Genomic DNA, 13692 nt, shown 5'->3' with positions numbered 1-13692 from the left:
TTACAAAAGGATATTTACTGACAAGATATAACAACAACAGAAGTTACAAAAATATATTTCAAATTAGAGTGTACTCTTTCCCCTTTATAAACTCAGTCCTTGGGGAGAGTGAACTCAAACTTGAAGCATAAAGGTATGGAGATTCACATGAAGGGAATTTTGTGGGGCTGATGGGTACCTCACAATTCCTAAACAAGAGAAAGAGTCCTTTTCTCTCCTTTCAAAATCCCCACCAAGTTTGGTTCTGGGTATGGCATCACTGATGGATGAGTTGCTCCCTTTCCTAAAGGGGTTAGTTCCTTTTAGGATGATGCAGTGTCTCAGCTGGGCAAAGTCAAGTGGGTCACCTGATTGCTATGCTAGCTCCTCACCAGACACAGCTGCTACTGCCATCGGCTCCAGGATCCCAGTTGTTGATGGGACCTCAGGTGGCTTTGATGGATCTCCCAGTCTCATTGATTGCAACGGTACTCCCATCTCAGGAAACTCTTACCTAAGATCAGGAAAGAAGAAACACAACAGGAACAGAGAAGCCATGCTTTCATGGACATATGGTGGCAGGGTGAGTGACAGGGACCATCACTTCTCCTGTAGTAGCTGTTTCCTAACTTGAAAGATGCCAGAGAAGAGGGAAGAGAAAAAAAGCTGAGAGGTGGGAGTATTGATCCCTTTGGATACAAATTCAGTTCCAGCTGTCTTTGATCTTTCTGGTTCCAAACCCAACCAGAAAATTCCTTGTTACTACATTATCAGCAGTCCTTGAGTCATTCATGGTTAGAAGAAGACTCCTCAAAGTTCCACATGTTGAAAATAATTTTTAAAAGCCTTTATTCTGTTAAATGGTGTAATCTTTTTGAGGATAGGAGTGGCATAAGCAGAGCTGTGTATTAGGAAAAACAGAAGAGAGTATGTGATGGAGAAACTAGACCGGAGTCATGAAGACGAGTAAGAAGGCTACTGAATATTCTGGGCAAGAGATTATACAAAGGGAGTAAAAAAAGAAAGCTGTGATCAATAAAAGTAGAATCAAAATGATTTTGTTATTGAATGGATTTGAACTATGGGGGAGAAAATGAATGAATCAAAGATGAATGAGGACTTGAACCTGGATACCAGGTGATATAATTAACAAAGATAGGAGAAGGGGAATGCGAGAAGAGACATTTGTAGAGGAAAGATAAGTCCAATTTTTAAAGTATGATTTTGAAGTGCTACTGTAGCTTGCTTTTAGTACTCAAGAGGAATTATCAATGTAAGGAACTCGACAGCAAGGTCAAGACTCGAGATAATTTAGAAGTTATCTCTATCAAATAAATAGTTAAAGATATGAAACCAGATGAAATTGTAGTGAGAGAGGACACAATCACTTATTAAGTACCTATTATGTGCTAGGTACTGTGCTAAGTGCTTTATAAGTATTATCTCATTTGATCCTTGCAACAGCCCTGTGAGGAGGATGCTAGTATTATCCCCATTTTACAGTTGAGGAAATTGAGTCAGCAGAGGTTAAGTGACTTGCTCAGTTACACAGCTATGAAGTGTTTGAGGCTGGATTGGAACTCAGGTCTTCCTGACTCCAGGCCCAGTGCTCTATCCACTGCATCACCTAGCGCAGAGAGAGAAGGAATAAATTAGCAGAGTGGAGAATATAGGGAAATTGACCTGAGGAATAATCACTAATTTCTATCACAAATGATCATTACTTTGTTATTGACCACTGGTGTAAGAAGATTCTGTTAAAAGATACAAAAGAAAATCCCTCAATATGTGCAATTAATACACTGATGGAAAGATGGCAAAAGCAAATTTCATACATTGAATTCTTTTCTCTCAGACTCCCCTTAAAAAGTAGAGATGGGTTACAGGGAAATTTCTTTTTAAAAAATCAATTCAATCTCTCTCCCTCATCTCCCTTCCCCATTTCCTTCATTAAAAAAGTAAAAAAAAAATCCTAAACCCCATTACAAACATGTATAGCCAAGCACAACAAATTTGGGGAAATTTAAAAGAGTAAAGGAGTCAAAGAACCAAAGTTAGGAGGTAGTTCTTTTGTAGGAAGAAAAAAGAGAAAGAAGCAACATAAAGCTTCAGCAGAGTTAAGCATGAATGGTGGCAAAGACAGGAAAACAGTGCTTAGGATTGACATCTGCCATCTTGTTGGATCCAAGCAATTGACTGCTTTGTGGGCATATCATTCAGACTGAGAGCTTCTGACCTAACTAAAGTGTCTGGTTAAATCAGGATGCCAAGATAATAGGGTAGTTTCAATTTCACAAAATTGATGAAAGGAACTCAACCTTTAATATTATCTCTCTCTTTTTTAAGAGAATTAAAAAAAAATCCTCAATTTCATGTTTTCTAGTTATATTTGTTGAATTCTTGCCTTAGTACTGCTGTGGGGTGGGTCAGCCTCCCACAGGAGATGGAGTCTTGGAGGTGGGATGGTGTTGGCGGAATGATGGATGGGACATAGCTTTCACATTCAACCTGTGGCACAGGTTTCACAGGATAAAGTGTTCTGCCTTGGCTAAGGCCTGGCTTTATTTTATACCCTCATGATTACACATCTACTTGACACACAGTTTCATTCTCAACATACATGTTTCTATAGAACCTAACAACAGACGGGAAGCCTAGGGAGACAATCAACGAAACATTGTTGATAAGTGCAGAATCAGAGGGTAGAATCAACATTACCCAGATATAGGTTGGGGAATTCAGAGCACAAATGTGCCAGAAGTTTTTATGCCTAGAAAAGAGGGTCCTATCTAAGTGGGTATATAAGAATCCTTAGGTTTAATTTTCTAAATGGGATCTCCTGGTAATATCCTGGGGGGACAGAATGGGACATCTGTATTAACCCTGCAAGCATGTTGCTCTCATCTATTTTTCCTGGGGCTAAGTAAGAATAATAATCAAAGCAATTCCAATAATAAGGGGATGTTAATAAGGAAAGTCATTTAGTGGGGTTTCAGTGGGTGTTTCCATCCTTCATGGGGTCATGGCTCCAAGCACAGTACCATAAATTAAATACGGCATTGGAAAATGGACTTGGAAAATTGGAATACGGCATTGAAAAATACCATAAAAGAGAGTCCCATTATCTTCAAGTAGCGCTTCTGATGACCTTGAAGGGTTAATCCAACAACTCCTACAGCTCAATTTACTTCCAGAAATTCTTGCATGGAATAATAGAAAGAGTTCTGAAATTGAAATTAGGAAAGTCATGGGTTCGTTTCCCAGCACTTACCAGCTGTGTAACCATAGGAAAATCACTTAACCTCTCTGAGTGTGTTTCCACAAAAGACAGGAATACTATCTGTATTACCTACCCCAAAGGATCATTATGAGATTCAAATGAGACCATGATATAAACCATAAAACTATACAAAGTGATTAGTTTTTTATTAAATCCTAAGAATCACTATGTATAAAGTGCCATTTAAAGGATCTTTCATCTCTAGGTTGAATTCTCTATCCACTGAACCACTCTGCTACTATTAATTTTCGCTCAAATTTTCTACTTTTTCTCCAGCTCTGGCCTTCCAATTTTTCTCTTATGAATATATAATAGTTCTATTAACACATGAATAATTTTTTCAGAGGCACTCAAAGTTGGGAAAAGTTTCTGTAGAAATTATATGTCATATAAAATACTCATGGAGAACTACTTAAGCAACAAAGAGCTTCAAGGTTATCTCCCATCCGAACTCTATTAACATTCCTTGAGTTCTGATACAACTCTTCAATTCTCTCCTTGCTACTGCTTGCCTGCTTAGGAAATAGCTGAAAGTTGGGCAAAAATTTTGAAATTTGAAAGTCAACTTGATATGGATAAAGAAGTAAGGGAACTAAAAAAGAGCAGGCCTGCTGCTAACCTTTAACTAGGGACATCTGGTAGAATCATCAAATAAGTAGAAGCACAATCTGAAGCTGATAAGAAAATGTCTAATCCCAACTACAGTTTACAATCTGTTCAAACTGATTTCAAGTTCATCAGATTAAAAGGTATGAAGGGAAAAAAAATCTTAATAACGCTGCAAAACTTTCTAATATATTATCATATTAACTGCTATGGTTTAAAAAAAGATAAAAACTTTATTTAAAAGCATTGGTCAAGAACTAAGCTCAAATTAATAAAACAAAAAAGTAAAACAAAGATTCTTTTATTCCTTCAGCAAGCATTGACTGATAGATAATAGAGGACACAGCACCTCTGCCCAAACCTGACACAATTGTCTTACTGGGAAGTTTCTGTAACCAGATGGACACAGTTGTAGTGCAACCATGATAGAACAATTCTTCTACCAGTTGTCATTTTAAAATACTTTTCACAGAGGGGTAGTGTAATGAAGCAGAGAGTGGGGTTACACTTGGGAAGCAGGAGGGTCTAAATTCAAAGCCTTCAGCTGATCCTTACTAGAGATATGACCCTGGGCAAGCACTAAATCTCTCTTCTCTATATATCTCAGGCAACTCCCCAGGGTTTAGCTACAAAGTTATAACCCATTGTTCAAAGTCTTCCCCCCCCCTTCCCCCCCAGTAAATTGATAGATCCTATGATGCCTGGGACAGTCTATGTCAGTGATGGTGAACCTATGACACAGGTGCCAAAGATGACATGCAGAGCACTCTCTATGGGCACTCAGCCAGTCCCCTACCCCCCAACTTGCCAGTTTGTTACTCGAAAGGCAGAGAGGACCTTGGGCAGAGCTGATCTTTTCCCCCTCTCCACCATGCCTAATGACCTTCCCTGCCCCTCTGCTCAGCAACCAATGGGAATGCACAGGGGGTAAGGTGGGCAGCTCACAGGCAGCAGGGCTGGAGGGGAGCAGAGTGCTCGGGTCACTCCCCTCCCTCTCTCTATACTTGCTGAGGACATTCCTCACTTCACCCCCCCCCCCCTCTGCCCAGTAGCCCAATGGGAGCTCTTTCTCCCTCCCATGTGGGATAAGGGAGGGCATGCCCGCCACTTGGTCTGGAGGTGGGGTGGAGGTGTGGCCTGGCACTCCAGCTCTAAAAGGTTTGTCATCACTGGTCTATGTATTATGCATTTCTGTCTATAATAGAAAAACATTGTTGTCAGGAGTTAAATGCCCTACCTGACTCCAGCAGTTAAGTCTGGACAAATTTATGAGAAAAAGACAAAAGAAGAAAATGTTTCTTGTTTTTGGGGACTTCTGAGAGTTACATTTCTAGAGAAGGTAAGGAAAATAGATGTAAGCAATTTCAATTTCCAATTCTCTTTCTACCCCCATATCCTCAGTGTTTTTGTTTTTTTTGCCTGAATCTATCTTCTTCCTTCTTCCTACTTTGCCAACTGTGGGATAATTGCAAGCCTATTAAGACAAGAGAAGAAGCAGCATGGAGCAGTGGGTAAGTTAGCCTACAATTCAGGAAGTCTTGGACTAGAGTGCTGCTTGCCAGATACCCATTATGTGACCTTGGGCAAATCACTTACCCTATCAGAGGACCAGCCATTATTTAAATCTATCAATTGCAGAACAATTAATGAATTAAGTTGCTAGAGAGAGTTTCCTCACTGAGAATTCCTTACATTAATGCAATTAAGGTCTAAATCAAACCAAGTAGTTATCTGGGGGATGAAGGCCACTCCCATCTCTGCACCAAGGATGGCATTATGAGTCTTAATAGTTTTGTTCATCTTGTAATTGCTATTCATCTAAAGAATGGTGCTCAGCACACCATATTTCTTTCTCCTCAAGCTCTGAATCTGTCAAAACTTGGTAAAAAATACCCAACTCTAGCCAAATGTTATTAGAGGAGCTACTTAAAGTTGAATATTAATTCTGACTTTTCCAAAGAAATTGCCAATGATGATCTGTATTTTAAAATTCCAAGGGAAAATATAGCTTCCTGCTGATTTTGGACTTAATTTTCTTTTCTAGTTATGAATGAAGCAAGAAGATACTAGTTCTAGATAGCCAATTGGAAAGTTGTTTTGAAATATAAAAGTACCTCAAGGAATCCTTTCAAAAAGTTTTCCAACTCTGAGATACCACCTCACACCTATCATATTGGTTAATATAACAGAAAAAGAAAATGATAAATATTGGAGGGGATATGACAAAAATGGCACACTAATGCATTGCTGGTAGAGTTGTAAAATGATCCAACCATTCTGGAGAACAATTTAGAACTATGCCCAGAGAGCTTAAACAGTGCACATACCCTTTTGTTCTATATCCAAAGAGATTTTTTAAAAGGGAAAAGGACCTGCTTGTACAGAAATATTTATAGCTGTACTTTTGGTAGTGGGAAAGAATTGGAAATTGAGGATATGTCCATTAATTGGGGAATGACTGGACAAACTGTAGTATATAATTATAATGAAACACTACTGTGCTATAAGAAATGACAAGAAGGATGATTTAGGAAAGACCTACATGAACTGAGGCAAAGTGAAGTGAACCGAACTAGGAGAACATTGTACACAGTAACAGCAATATTATATGATAAACATTTTATGAAAGACAGCTATATTTAGCAATACAGTGATCTAAGACAATCCTCAAGGACTTTTTTTTTTTAAATCCTTACCTTCTGTCTTAGAATCAACACAAGAAGAGCAATAGGACTAGGCAATGGGGGTTAAGTGACTTGCCTAGGATCACACAGCTAGGAAGGGTCTGAGGCCAAATTTGAACACAGGACTTCCTGTCTCTGGGCCTGAGTTCACTGAGCCACCCAGCTGCCCCCCCCCCCAAGAACTCTAGATGAAAAACTCCATTTACCTTCAGAGAAAGAACTGATGGAGTCTGAGTACAGACCAAGACATACTATATTTCACTTCATTACTTCCCTTTTCTTTTATTTGAATTTTCTTTCACAAAATGACTACTATGGAAAGCTGTTTTACACTATTGTACATGTAAAATCTATATCAGATTGCTTGTTGTCTAAGGGAAATGGGAGGGGGAGAGAGGGAAAGGGTGGGTGAAAATTTGGCTCAAACTTAAAAAAAAGCTAAAAATTGTTGTTTCATGTAGTTGAGAAAAAAGTAAAATATTATAGTTAAAAAAACAAAAAACAAAACAGTTTTTTGTGAGCCTTTCCCAGAATTATAATTGTTAGCAACTAATTAAATAGATGGGAGGATGCTAAAAAAATGTTCCCTCTAGGTTTTTCTCTTTTTTCACTTAGATTCTAAGAGGTAAGATAATAACTGCTAATATTTGTATAGTCTTTTAAGGTTTACAAAGTACTTTACATATATTGTCTCAATTGATCTCCACTACTATCCTATGAAGTAAATAATATTATTACCCCCATCTTACAGATGAGGAAACAGTCTGAGAGAGATTTACCCAGGGTCACATTGCTAGTGTGTCTGTGGTAGGTTTTGAACTTGTCTTCCTCTCTCCAAGTCCAGCATTCTATCCACTATACAGTCTGGACAAAAGAGCACATAGATGGTAATGGTGGCTACTTTTGGATACTCAAAGTGTGGAGAGAAGGTGTGGCACTGAACAGAGTCATTGTGAGCAAATACAAGACTCATCAGGTTTATGTAGTTAAGAGAAAGGATATCTAAGAGTGGAGAAATAAAAAATAAGAGATGGGACAAAAGGCCCAAGTCATAGCAAATAGGAAGAAATATACAGTAACAATTTCTCCATCATTTTAAGGTTTACAAAGCATTTTTCTAAAAACAAGCTTGTATGGCAGGGATCCCCAAACTATGGCCTATGGGCCACATGCACCTCCCTGAGGCCATGTATCTGACCCCCACCGCACTATCGGAAGGGGCACCTCTTTCATTGGTGGTCAGTGAGAGGAGCACTCTATATGGTAGTGCCGCAAGCGTGGCATCACTCATGTACAGTGCTACTTCCAGTGACATAAATCTTTGCGACATGCCTTGTTCTGAGAGTAACTGAATGAGAACGAGGTGCAGTGCAAAGGATTATGTGGCTGCACAATGGAAGACGTCAGCATGGTGAGCAGCGATCTGGGGGAGGGGATTCTGCATTGTGTATACTGCTGCCCGCTATAGTGGTGGCAGTGACGGGCCTGTGCAAGGTGTGACAGGCCCATCACCACCAGTGTTGCAGCCTCTGCTATCCCAGACAACAGTATACAGATTTGTTCATGGTTTTTTTTTTTATAGTCCAGCCCTCCAACAGTCTGAGGGACAGTGAACTGGCCCCTTGTGTAAAAAATTTGGGGACCCCTGTTATAAGGTTTTAAGTATAATTTCTCTAATTTTACAAATAAGAAAAATTAAGGTTCAGGGAAATTGAATGGCTTGCCTAGAACTACAGGATGAGTAAGTGTTAAATATTGGTGGCTAGTGCCAAACAGATCTTTTAACTCTTTGACTCCAGATCTTCCCATTAAACTATACAACTTCCCAGAGAAGAATTTTCCTTTAGTCACCTGGCTGTGTTAGCAGTCCCCAAGTCTGAGTGCAAAAGGATATTATGGGGGATGAGAAAGTATGTATAAATTTAAGGACTACTTCTATAAGACAACAGAGGTCCTTTATCTTTTATTCAGCAGTTAGGTGGTGCAGTGGATAGAGTATTGGGCCTGGAGTCAGAAAGACTTATCTTCCTGAGTTCAAATAGAGCTCATGTGTCTAGTTGTGTGACCCTGGGCAAGTCACTTAACTCTACCTCAGTTTCTTCATCTGTCAAATGGGCTAGAGAAGGAAATGGTAAACCAATTCAGTGTCTTTGCCAAGAAAACCTTAAATGGGGTTACAAAGAGTAGGACAACTGAAAATGACTTAACAACAACAAAATTCCTTTTAATCAGAAGGGAGAAACTGTCAAGTTTATAGTAAAGTAAACTTATAGTAACTTATAGTTTGAAGTACAATATTGGTTGGTCTCTCTTTTGAGGGTTAATCCATTATCACTCATTGGAAAAATGAGAAAATTATTTTTCTTGGTATCTTTTCCTTTACTATATCCTGTGTATTTAAAAAGTTCTATAACATAGTTTTTTTCTTCCAAATTCAGTCACAATATATGAGTAACTTTTTCCAAAAATCACTTTGTTCCCTTCCTTTGTATAAGGCAGGAAAAATTCCTGGTCTGTTCTTCCCAAGATAATAATAATGTTATATATTATTATAGACTTTTGAGATTTCTATCTTGGCAATTTCTCTGATGTTTGTTATGCTTAACTTGTTTCTTTCCCTGTAATTATTAGCAACAAAAAGCCTTAGAAAACCACAAATAGGCTTTTGTACTTGCTTAGGGACAGAAGAGGAAAGGAAGAGTTTGAAAGACTATGTAGCCTGTGCCATGGACACTGGAGATAAACCCAGATGAAAGTGGATGATCTAAGCAACGAAGGGAAGAAGGTGGGTAAATATCTACGGGTCTGAAGAAGAAAAGGCAACAAGGTAGCTCACAACATGCATGGGACCAGGAAATATTAGGGAGATTGTATACCTGCAGGAGATTGAGTACCTGCAGTTGATTTTCCCAAATAGCTCTAGTTGCTAAATTTCTTTTTTTGCTGTCCAACTCAAATCTAACTCCTTATAACTTCCTCTCTGTTGGTTTTAATTCTTCCCTCTGAAGTAACAAAGAATTAGTTGATTTGTTCTTCTGACATTTTTACAAATATCTAAAGAGAGTGATCATGTCTCCTATGTGTCTTCAAGACAAAACCAAGAAAATGACTAAAATATCTGCCTTTTCTGAAATCTCATTGCCAGCAAAGTCAAAGATAGAGAAGTCACATGTACACCTAAATAGTTATATCAGCACATTTTATAATATCAAAGAACTGAAAACAAAATAGGATACCTATTGATAGGGGAATGGCTAAACAATAGTGGTTAATGAATGTATTGGTAATTTTCTGGAATAATATCTCTTATCTCATGGTTCTAAAATTTCCAAGTGTTGATTTACAGACTCCAACCTCCTGTTGATCAGTTCCAAATAAAATTGTAATGAGAGGTCAGTAGGGATCCTCCTGGTTACCCCATAGCTTTTCTGAACACTGCTAAGGCTATTTAGTTTGGGGTTTCTTTTCTTTTCCATGTTCTAGACAGTATTAATTTGAGTGTTCACATTGATCAATTTAAATAAATTTTAAATAGCATTAGTTTTTTATCAGAAAGTTGTTGGTTATTTAGTTTGGTTTAATATCTTGGGGCCAAAATACTTTTACTTGCAATTTTATAATATAAAATAAACAAATTTGGTCAGTATAATTCTATTCCATATTAAGTTTTTCAGGACAACATCTACATTAGAGGTCTAAGTGATGAGTGGGCACTGACTAAAAAAGCAAACAGGGATGGGTGGGAGTAACTTCAGAAACTGAGTTGAGTTTTGAAAGCTTGCAAAGAATATGATGGCTCACAATGGGACAGGGAGAAGCACTGTAGTGAAAAAGCACTATTTTGTATGTCAGTCTTCCTCCGATATATGATTAGTAATCTCAGTTTTAAATTCTCAAAAATGATGGTGTCTATAACAAAAGATATGCTTATTTATTTATCATCAGAACTTGGTCTATGGATCACATCACCTTCCTAAATCCTAACTATCTCCATTTCATTTTCATTCTCTTTCTCTCCTTAGGAAGAAAACCCAGGAGACTTTCTATCCACTACAAACCTTTATACAAATTCAGTTAAATACAGAATGCAGTGTCAAAGGTTGTGAGAAACTATGTTCTAGTTCAATTCATAAATATGAACTTTTACTTCTTACTCAGAATTCTTAGATGGTATGGTTTTGATAGCCACCTACCTGTCATTACAAATTGGATAGTAGAAATGTCCTATTTTGGGAGAGGATTTTTAGTAAAAGATCACATTAATAGAATGACATTAATACCCCTTCCTTTTCTAGATACTCTCCTCTCCTTGGTTTTCACTATAATGTTCTCTTTTGATTTTCCTCCAAGTAGTCTAAGAGTTCCTTCTATCTCTTTTCATAGGTCGCTATCCATATCCTGTCTTTTAACTATATATATATCTATATCAATGCTATTGTTTTGGACACTTCATCTATGAGTTGAATTATCAACTTTATCAAAATGACTTTTGGTTCTACATATCCAGCCCTCATCTATTTCCTGAGCTATAGACCCCCAAATTGCCCAGATAGATATCCCATTGGCATTTTAAATTCAATTTATTGAAAACAGACCACATTATCTTTTCTCCCAAGTTCATCCCTCCTCCAAATTTCCTTATATCTGCTGAAGGCACTACTATTCATTCTTCAAGTCACCCAGGTTCACAACTTTATCCATGATTCCACACTTGCACCCCCTGTAATAAATTGTCAAGTCATGTTGATCCTCCTTCTAGATTTGTCACCTCAGTCCTCTTTTCTCCACTTACATAGCTACCACTCCTAGTTCAGGCTCTCATCACCTATCACCTAGAGTACTGGGTTGGTTTCTTAAGTGCTTCCTTCCCACTTCCATCCATTCCCCACCCAGCTTTCAAAGGGATGGTCTTAAAGCACAAGTCTGACTATGTCATCCCCCAGCCCAATAAACTTCAGTTGCTCCCTAAAGTTTCTATATAAAATACAAGCTCCTCTGATGGCATTTAAAGTCCATTACAATCTGGTTCCAAACCTCCATTCTAGGCTTACTATCTATTATTGCCACCAAAACTGTCCTTCTTAGTATTCCTCAATATGACATTCCATTTCCCATGTGTGCCTCTGCACAGGCTGCATTCGTATTCCATGCTTGGAATGCTTTCTCTCTTCACCTCATCTTCCTAAATATAGTTTCCTTCTAAGTTCAGAATAAACACTACCTCCCATACAAAGCTTTCTAGATCCCCCCAGATGCTAGTGTCCCCCTCAAAATGACCCAATATTTGTTTTGTATATACTATACTTGTATATGTACATGTTGTTTCCACCAAAAGAATGTAAGCTCCTGGAGGACAGAGACTTTCATTTTTATTTTTCTGTCCTGCATATATTTTGCATTTGTTGTCTGATACAATTTTGGATAATAAAGTAAATTTGTTTTACTTTTCCTTCAATACCACTAGACCCTTGGAGCAAGAGCAAAGTGGACATAAGTACCTCTGATGATGGCTGCCTCTCCCTAATATAGTAACATCCACTTCAATTCAGAAAGCTAGTAAAAATAGCAACAGTTTTCTCATTTAGTACACGTATATTTCTGTGATTTAAATAAAATTGCATTTCTAGTCAATATTTGTATTAATTTGTACTCAAATTACTATGATCAAACTATTGTAATTGGGGATAAGAGAAAGTTTGCTGATTGAATCCAGCTTAAAAATGTTCAGACAGGATACAGAAACTAGTAACTTAAAACAACTGCATTCCTTCTTCATTATTTGGCAGAACAGATCAAACTAGAACAAGAGACATTGAAATTAAGTCTTTGATATACTTTCTGAGGAGAGCCACCAATATGATTAAAGGGTCAGAAAATAAGATTTAGAGGGCCTAGCTAAGGGAATTGGATGATTTTGCCTAGACAAAGTCTACAGATGACTTTAATAAACTCTTTAATTATGATTATAATGCAGATGTTTTCCATGCCCACTAAAGATATTCCCATCAAAAAATGAACAGAAAAAACAGGCTTAAGCTACAGTGATAAGGAAGAACTTGTTGACTAAAAACTAATAAACATTAGATAAAAGAATGCTATTGAACATTCTCTGAAGACCTTTCCTAATAGAAAGAACATATTTGGCATGATATGGTAGAATGAACACCGAATTTAGAGTTTGGAAGCATGAATATGAATTATAGCTCTGCCACTTATTACTAGAGTAGTCTTGAAAAAATCTTTTTACCTCATCAGGTAGCATTCCAGATTTCTGCATCATGCCCATGTAATGGATACCTACCTTTTCCCTCCATTTTGTTTTTAGTATATTGTCATCCTCCAAAAGAATTAAACTAATGTTTTATTTTTCTTTTTGGCTTGTATTTGCATTCCTAGCACTTATGCCTGGCATATGTCGAGCATTTAGTTAAAGCTTGTTGACTGATTTTTTCTTAAACCCTTAGAACTGATACTATATATTCAAGGCAGATAAGAATGAGGCAATGGGGTTAAGCGACTTGCCCAGTCTTACAAAGCTAGGAAGTATATGAGGTCAAATTTGAATCTAGGACCTCCCTTCTCTAGGCCTGCCTCTCAATCCACTGAGCCACCTAGCTGCCTACTTGACTGACTCAATTTCTTCATTTGCAAAATGAATGAATTAAATTAGAAGATTTCTGAGTTTTCTTTCTGCTCTAAAATCTTATGATCATAATGGACCATCTTCCTAAAATGGTTAAATGGTTCAGAACAGAGACAAATAAATTGACTAGCAATAAAACAATAAGTATTTATTATATATCTACTATATTCAAGGCACTAGGGATACAAAAACAAAAATGAAACAATGCCTCTCCTAAAGGGGTTTATATTCTACAGGGTTGCATATATTTACACCTATGTAAATATATGCAATATTTACATAAAATGAATCCATGGTAATTGTGAGCAAAGGCACCAAGGTATCTTTTGAGAGTGGATGGGATTAGAAAATGAACAAATGAATGAAAAAGTGTTTATTAAAGCACTTGATACTTGTCAGATATTATATACTACATGCTAGGGACACAAATACAAAAGTGAGACAGTTTCTGCTTTCAAAGAGCTTACATTCTAAGTGGTCAAGAAAAAATACAGGGGAGG

At 37.5% G+C, this 13692-nt stretch overlaps 1 protein-coding gene across 34 annotated transcripts in view; it reads right to left on the bottom strand.

Annotated features, from left to right (window-relative positions):
• Nucleotides 1-13692, bottom strand: part of ZHX3 (zinc fingers and homeoboxes 3) — a 148351-nt gene that overhangs the window by 20941 nt on the left and 113718 nt on the right. For 14 of the 34 annotated variants that reach the window (XM_007474332.3, XM_056811883.1, XM_056811898.1 and 11 more), the window contains one exon: nt 372-493. The exons of 17 other annotated variants lie outside the window; for them this stretch is intronic. The gene's annotated coding sequence lies outside the window, so the exon portion shown is untranslated. Of the gene's footprint in view, nt 1-347; nt 1607-13692 lie in introns of all 34 variants that reach the window. 3 more of the 34 variants (XM_056811888.1, XM_056811911.1, XM_056811887.1) reach the window with 2 other exon arrangements.

The sequence above is a fragment of the Monodelphis domestica genome, chromosome 1 (genome assembly GCF_027887165.1).
Source record: "Monodelphis domestica isolate mMonDom1 chromosome 1, mMonDom1.pri, whole genome shotgun sequence".
NCBI lineage: Eukaryota > Metazoa > Chordata > Mammalia > Didelphimorphia > Didelphidae > Monodelphis > Monodelphis domestica.
Note: the sequence above shows the minus strand (reverse complement) of the source record. Positions and strands in the feature narration are given on the sequence as shown.